The 7,899-nt window shown below is 39.2% G+C and overlaps 1 protein-coding gene across 2 annotated transcripts in view; it reads left to right on the forward strand.

Annotated features, from left to right (window-relative positions):
- Positions 1-4,055, forward strand: part of PTCH1 (patched 1) — an 88,269-nt gene extending 84,214 nt beyond the window's left edge. For both annotated transcript variants that reach the window (XM_085632901.1, XM_085632900.1), the window contains exon 24: positions 1,341-4,055. The gene's annotated coding sequence lies outside the window, so the exon portion shown is untranslated. The remainder of the gene's footprint in view (positions 1-1,340) is intronic.
- Positions 4,056-7,899: the final 3,844 nt, after the last annotated feature.

The raw sequence follows: 7,899 nt of genomic DNA on the forward strand, positions 1-7,899 counted from the left end.
TTTTCTTGCCTAAAGTAAGTCTAGGTTACCAGTATCGAAGGCGGCTCCTCCACAATGGCGAAGGAGCATCGCCCCACTGGCTCAGAGCCAGCAGGTGAAAAATAAAACTACATTCTATCTTTTTTTTTTATTTTTCATTTGCCAGCTCTGAACCAGCGCCTGTAGGGAGGGGCGGGCTTGGCCATGGGAGTTGGGGGAAGGAAGAGTGCTATGTCCATTTCGAAGTGCGCATGTATGTTTGGCCAGCCCGAGATAGCCAAACACACGTGCACTAAAACAGCACAGACTCCCTGTCCTGAGTGGAGTGTCTTTTCAGCCCGCTCAGGCCAATCCCCCTGCTGCTCTCATCGCATGAGAGCAGCACAGGGATTGCACAGGGTCCCAGTGTTTACTGGGACAAGGAAGGAGGCGCAACGCAATGCCGGAGGCGGCTGCCAGCTTAAGGTAAGTACCTTTAAAAAAATATCTATATCTGTATAGATATGTATATCTGTATAGATGTGTATATCTGTATAGATGTGTATATCTGTATAGATATGTGTATATCTGTATAGATGTGTATATCTGTATAGATATGTGTATATCTGTATAGATGTGTATATCTGTATAGATATGTGTATATCTGTATAGATATGTGTATATTTGTATAGATATGTGTATATTTGTATAGATGTGTATATCTGTATAGATATGTGTATATTTGTATAGATATGTGTATATTTGTATAGATATGTGTATATTTGTATAGATATGTGTATATTTGTATAGATATGTGTATATCTGTATAGATGTGTATATCTGTATAGATCCCCCCCCCCCCCACGCTTCCTCCACCCATCTCACCACCCTTTGTATGTGGAGGCAGCTACTGCCCAGTATGGATTACATTCTGAACACAAGCTCCTGGAAGCTGAATACCTTTTCTTAACCCAATTAATCTCCCCTGTCAAAGTGAAATCGGATCTCATCATTCTGACACGTTTTTGAAGCACTATCAACCTTCACATGCAATAGGTTGAGAATGATGAAGGTATTAGAGGTACTTCCAGTTATAAAGCCAGTCCTCCCAAGCATTGAGCCAAAGTATACGAGTCAACCAAGTTATTCTTAATAGGAGTACCTAGTCTGGGTGTTTTAATGGGATTGTGAACTGCCTCAGGGGACTTAATTACATTCCACGCTCCCGGAATTGCTAATGGGTATGATATACTACATACGTAAAATAAAAAGTTGGGTGAACCTACTTCCTGGCATGGTTTGGGCAGTAGGCCAGTATTTGGTGACAAATTCTTATTTTGATAAAAGATTCTATGCCAAATGAATGTCTTATGTATTTCTAGGTGAATGAAGAAAGCGCAAAAGGCCAAAGATGGGAACCCCCTTCTCTCCAGATCCTTGACAAGAACTTGTTGAACATATGGAAGAGAATATGCTGCATCAGGGCAACAGTTTACTATTACTGTAACCTATTGTAATATTTTGTTAAATATTTCTATAAATATTTAAAAGGTGTACACATGTATTATAAAAATGAACATTGTAAAATAGTATAATTTGAGATTGTACAACTCTTTAAAGTGTATTGTGTATGCGTGTGTGGGTGGTCTGTATTTGTCATACATGGCTCTCGTGCCACAACCAAGCTTAATCTAGTCATAGATTTCAGCATATCTTGCTGCTGCTTAAATATTGTATAATTTACTTGTGTAATTCTATGCAAATATTGCTCATGTTATTGGATTTTGTTTTGTAACGGTATGTCTTTTTTTTATATTGGTATTTTTTTATTTTGCATATCACAACCCTGTGGTAGTATGAAATGTTACAGTTCATGGTCAAACACGCTATGCGTGATATATAAATATATATATAAATATATAAATATATTTTAAATGCGCAAATATGAAGAACACGGTAATCCTGGTGTCTAACGTAGGTTTGAATGTGTGCAGGTTCTATAGTTGTTCCTCTGTCTTCTGTTTTGTCAAACATGTTTTTTTTATTTTACTTTATGCTTGCCTTTAGTGTGCTTATAAAACTCTTGTTGCTGGGAGTTGTATTCCGTCCCTGAGCCCCCGGTGAAACTAGCATTGAGCACTTAACAGAAGTCCCAGACTTACTTCAGCTAACAATTCATTTATTTCCTGCTCCCTGTTAGTAGTTGTGTGTGCTCACTTGTTGCACACTCTGCATCTCTACAAAGGCATGCTTTTCCCTTTGGGCCCCTTCTCTCAGGAAGCAATATGGCATTAACTTGCGTTGAGAGGAGCATGATGGCATCCGATTTAAAGAGCTTTGTTGCATTTCCATCACTTCCTCAGGAATGTGCTATTGGACCACTTATTCAGCACGCAGCGTTTCTTGTAGGTTGCAACATATGTGACAACGTAGTGGCCCTACACTCCTCTGAATACTTGTCACAATAGCATAATTTTCGACACATTTAATGTATTAATGTGGGTCTAGTGTTGCTATTTTGTTGGTCGCTCAGATTAAATAAAACGCGTATGGTTGACCGTCTGAGAATTAAGATTCTTAGCTATTTCAATAACCCAGTGCTTAGTTAAAAAACACCTGCCAGGGCTCTTGTCAGGAGGCCATTGCAGCTTGCTGTAACCACACAACTACTAACCATCGCACTTCCACAAGTGTGACAATTCAGTCTATTTCAGGCCCCCAAAGCTATAAGAATAGCAGGTAATAGTCATTTTTAATGTATATTGAATGAATAATTAACTGTTGATGGTCTTCTCTAAATTAGACACCGCCACCTTGTGGCAGACTGTCACAAGCGGCGGTGTTTACAATCACGTGCAGGTGCAATGCACCAGAAATCACAGGCTCAAATTAAGCACTGCAATAATCTCATATTTGAGAAACAACATATTGGGCACTTGCTTATGAAATTTCAGTGACTAAATAGCCCAGCCTCATTCTGCAGTGTAAGCACACTTCCTGTGAGCACACTTGTAGGCCAAATCTGTAGTTACACTTTCGAGCCACTAGCAGTCTTCCCTGTGTGAAAATTCTGCTGACAGCAAGACTGTGTACTGCCACTGCGAGCAACAAACTTGTTAGGCTGCTATTTATACACTTCCAGCTGCCAAATGTACATGTTATACTTGTAGGACTATGCTATTGCATTTGCCTCTTGCCAACCCGTTGCAAAATCGGGGAAAGCTGTTCTATCTGATCTTGTAGTTCTTGTGCTCCCAGTCTTTTTTAGCAGATTCTGTCCATCTTGTACTTCTGTACTTGTTCGTTTTTTTTTCTTCTTTTTTTTTTTGCTGCTTCCCGCACATGAGATCCTACTCTCCTGTAGTCACATTGGCGTGGGAGATTTCAATTTGGTAGCAACTTTTTCAAATGTTTTATTTTAATTTGTTTTTTAACTTTCTGTGATATTTATATTTTTCTATTATGTGTTTATTTCACAGTATTTGTCATGCCAGTTTAATACGAACAAAATGCAGGGATTTATAGTTCTATTGGAAACTCTATTACAGCTACGTTCTAATGGAATTTTATTTGTATAGAGTGCTTACTAATGTTAAATAGGAAAGAGTATATAACACTTACAATATGGACTCATTGTAACTTTTTAGTGCGAGGAGTTAAAAGGAAAAAAATTCAAACTGGGTCTCATCGCTTGCCTATTGCGGTAGGAGTGGGTTTGTGTCATTTCAATTACAAAGATAAAAGTATGCCATATAATTTATTTATATGAAAATTTATTTTTGTAGTGTACATAGTAGTCAAGTCTTTTGAAAGAAGTATATTTTTAAAGAGTTTATATGTAATGATGCCATTATGTTGATGTGGAACGTGAATACAGTGCACACTTTCATTGTAAACTCCGTTGGGGAAAAGAAATGTTCAGCAGTGTTCAAGAGAGTAAATCTTGCGACCATTCTAAAATGTTTTTTTCCATTTGTGATCTTGTCTGATTTCTTATATTGGATCTTGAGACATTGGAAACTGTACGAAAACTCTCTAAACATTAACGTTCAAAACACTGACAGAAATTCTAACATGAATAAAAATATAACTTATTACTTATGATGTCCAACTATTATTTCAGTTACACACATCGTATTGGTGTTAACGTTCTGGGTAAGCCCTAGTGTGTCCCCAGCAGAAGTGGATTGTGACCTTAAGCATGAAAAAGGTGGTATTGCCCACCAAAATAATGTAGGGAGTGAAATGGGAGGTGTTGGGAGAAGATGGTCAAACAGTATGTTTAGCAAATCTATTGCTTTTGCTCCATGATCAATGATGGGCATGATTTGCATACTTCACGTATGGAGTTATTGGTTGGATATGTGCTTCTTAATTTAAGCAAGGCTTTCAGCAAGCCTTGGTGTGCAGCCTGCAAGGAATATAAAGCCAAAGGTACTAGAGTTTCAAAAGCATACATGTTAATGCTGGTCGCTATATTTTGAGAATGGTTCTGAGTTAAGTACCCTAGAAAAGATGATTCTGACTTTAAAGAAGGTTGCGGCTGCGACTAGACTTTGGTTTTTTTTAACCTGAGCCACAATACTTCTAACCAGCATTAAAATGCAATAGGTCTCGCCTTTTACGTTAAAGCCAGTTGCTTTGCTATAAGCAAAAGGCTTTAACTTCACCAAAGGCGAGACCTGTTGCATTTTCAATGCTTGTTTATTTTTGTGCATGCATTTTCAAACTATGGAGCTGGAGGAAGAGATCTACAATTGATAACACGTTTGATGTGTAACAGAGAATCCAGTGAGTATCTAAAACAGTTATCAAGCCTAGAAGAATCAGCCTTCACTGAGTAGCTCAAAGCCAGAGGGTTTGTCTTTAGCATAGAGTTCAGAGTAGAGGTATTAAACTTCGAACCGTTTTCAGAGTGGGAGACTGACCTGTGCATCTGAGCTCTAGGCATAGTGGGGGTTGAGATAGTGAAAGTAATGGCAAGATGGTCTGACCATACTAAAGGAATTGGGCATTCGGTCTGGATATCCTGCAGAGAACAGTGGACCAAGCAAGTGTCCTGCGACATGAGTAGGAAGACTACAAGATGAATGTCGAAGGCCCTAAAATACTCCATCAGGGAGGAGGGTCTTTTACAAGGTGCATTGCTGAAATGAATGTTAAAAATCGCATAACACAATATAATTTGCTGACTTCAACATAACAGAGGAGAGAACTTCTAGGATACGGGATCAACTGTTGCCTGCCGGCCTGGGAGGGTGATATATCCATGCAACAGATAATGTGAAGTTGTTAGCTTTAGAATTTGAATATGAGTAACCTGCTTTTAAGAACTCACTCTATATTCAAAAGTAGGATTTTTGCCTTTAATAGTAAAACCAACATAAGTAAAAGTTCTGGGCACTGATGTCAGAGACAGAACAACTGCCAGTTAATGAGCCTGCAGATTTGTGAAGCGATGCAGAAACAAAATCCCATGTGGACAACATACAACACCAATAGCAATGTCTGACGATCAGCTGGTTTTTGTTTTTTTAAGTTTAGCTGTGAAAGCATCAGGTTTACCGGAAAAACAGATAAAAAGCCAAGATTTTTGATCTGGTGAAAGTGTTCAACAAGCATGTCACAGTTTAAGTCCAGGGATCAAATGGATTGATATCAAGCGGTGTAATAATGTTTCACTTTTATACAGTTTAGTACCCAGATGATATTTAGCTTGACACAAACTCATTATTACAGCCCATGCCTGAACTAGTTATCTACTCTGTCTGAATTGAGCAGGCCGGGTAGGGGGGAGGGTCCGTCTTAAAAAAAAAAAAAAAATCTGTATATTTACACCAACCATGACCTTACAATAGACTTCAAACAGATAAAAGGACAGGCAAAAGTAAAGCCTCCCCCCCCCCCCCCCCTCGTGAAACAACATAAGCTCCCAAATGCAGGTTCTAATCAGTCAAGTGTTTTGAACAGCTTTCCAGGTTAAAACAGTAGTGCATAACTGCAGACCAGGTCAGGGAAACTGGGTCGACATCTCAAATGAAATTGGGTGGAAATAATCAATAGGCTGTGCTGAGAGTGAACAGCTCACATGACGCATATTAACTTAGTGTTCTGGCATACAATGAAATAACTAAATGTGTCTGTACATTTGTTTGCATAAACGACTCAACCCAAACCCTTTCGAAAGCCAAGCCATTACAATTTCAACTCTAAAGTGCACATCAATGTCTACTGTCTTTCTCTAGCAGAGGACACAGGATTCCCTTAGGCATGGTTCCTTTCCGCATGGTTCAATGTTTTTGAGGGAAAATAAGTTATATAATATTTCATTAAAAAATTGTCAATGGAACAGGCCTAATGTATGAAAGGATCGTGGAACCTGCGATCGGCACAAACTATAACTGCCTGCATAACAAACCACTCAATAATAACCAGACAGGCTTATTAAGCCCATAGAGATCTGCTACAAATGGCTTTCCAATGGAGGACTCGACAGAATCCACACTGCGGGTCCAAAATAGTCAGTCTGAGCTCAGCATCCTAGAACGACTAAATGGAGGGTGACAATGCAGTGCACTTTAAAAATCCTCTTCGCCTGATGTCTCATAATCGAAAACATTAAAGAAGGGCTAACGCACTCTATGAGGGCAGATAGATCTCTTATTCCTTCAGCTACAATTGTAAACTCCACCCCTCCCAATCCATAAGATCAAAGAATAGACAACCTCCTGCCACAGCCAGCAAAATAAATCTGGTTTAAAACGCAAAAGAAAAAAAAAACTACTGACTCAATGAAGAGACCTACAGAACTAATCGGAGCGGTCAGTATAACACAAATGACAAAAAAAAAATCCATCACACTACTAAGCAATGCTTCCCATATAAAGCTTTACTGCACCCCAGTGGTCAATACGCACAATATGTAAACACTTCACAGAGGCTAAAAGCAAAGACACTTCCAACCGCACACTCAGAAGGTGTAATGCACTACCCATGTGTTTAAGACTTCAGCAACGTATTGTGTGCTATGCAAATGCTCCAATACAAAAAAAGAGAAGAACTACTGCCATGTACTTTAGGGAACACTGAAATCACAAGTCGTGTTCAATTTCTAAATGTGTTAAGAAACAAGTGCTTAACATCCGAAATTAGATTAAAGGAGAAGAAATAGATGCACCTGCCAGTCTGGATTTCCCAAATTCCTGCGTCAATTTGATGCCAAACACAAGGATCAAGTTCGCCCGCCATTGCCTCCCACTACCAGATGAACTCCGTTAAGAATAAAAAAAGCTTTGCAGTCAGTGGGACTAGCACGAGACATCAAGATCACACTGGGAAGAAGGTGGAGCCCTGATTTTAAAAGCATGCGGCCAAAGTAAGACGGCTCTAGTTCTCTGCTGACCCACAAATCTGCAGGCCCTTCGGACACAAACAAGCTCCACTTATGTAATGCTTGCGTAAAACGCCTACATGAAACCTAAAACAGAGTGGCGAAATCCGTGATTAATACAATGCCTACCTTTAGCTCTTTTGATAAGACCAACAATAACGGTATTTATAATGTTAATTAACAAAATCTCTAGTCTAATTATCATATGTTATGAGTGGAAACTGTATGCAAAGTGAGCCAGACAAAACATCAAAGCCAACTTTTCTGCCCTAATTTCAAAGATGCGCAAATGGACAGCTGCTCTAGCTCATACACTGCATATTCAGCCTTAGAGAAAAACAGCCTACCTAAACCGTTCTTGAACCACTTCTTTATAAGGGTCATCTTAAGTGCCATTCTAACAAACCACATTATTGTTTTTCTCTGGAAAGTTTTACAACTGCAATGTTATACACAGTTTTCAGAGCCCTACAGAGCTCTGACGAAAGGAAGTTTCAGTAGAGCGCATGATCAGTATACCTTCCATAACAGACGAAGCGTGGCCTTAGTTT

Source organism: Triturus cristatus, chromosome 2_1 (genome assembly GCF_964204655.1).
Source record: "Triturus cristatus chromosome 2_1, aTriCri1.1, whole genome shotgun sequence".
Lineage (NCBI taxonomy): Eukaryota > Metazoa > Chordata > Amphibia > Caudata > Salamandridae > Triturus > Triturus cristatus.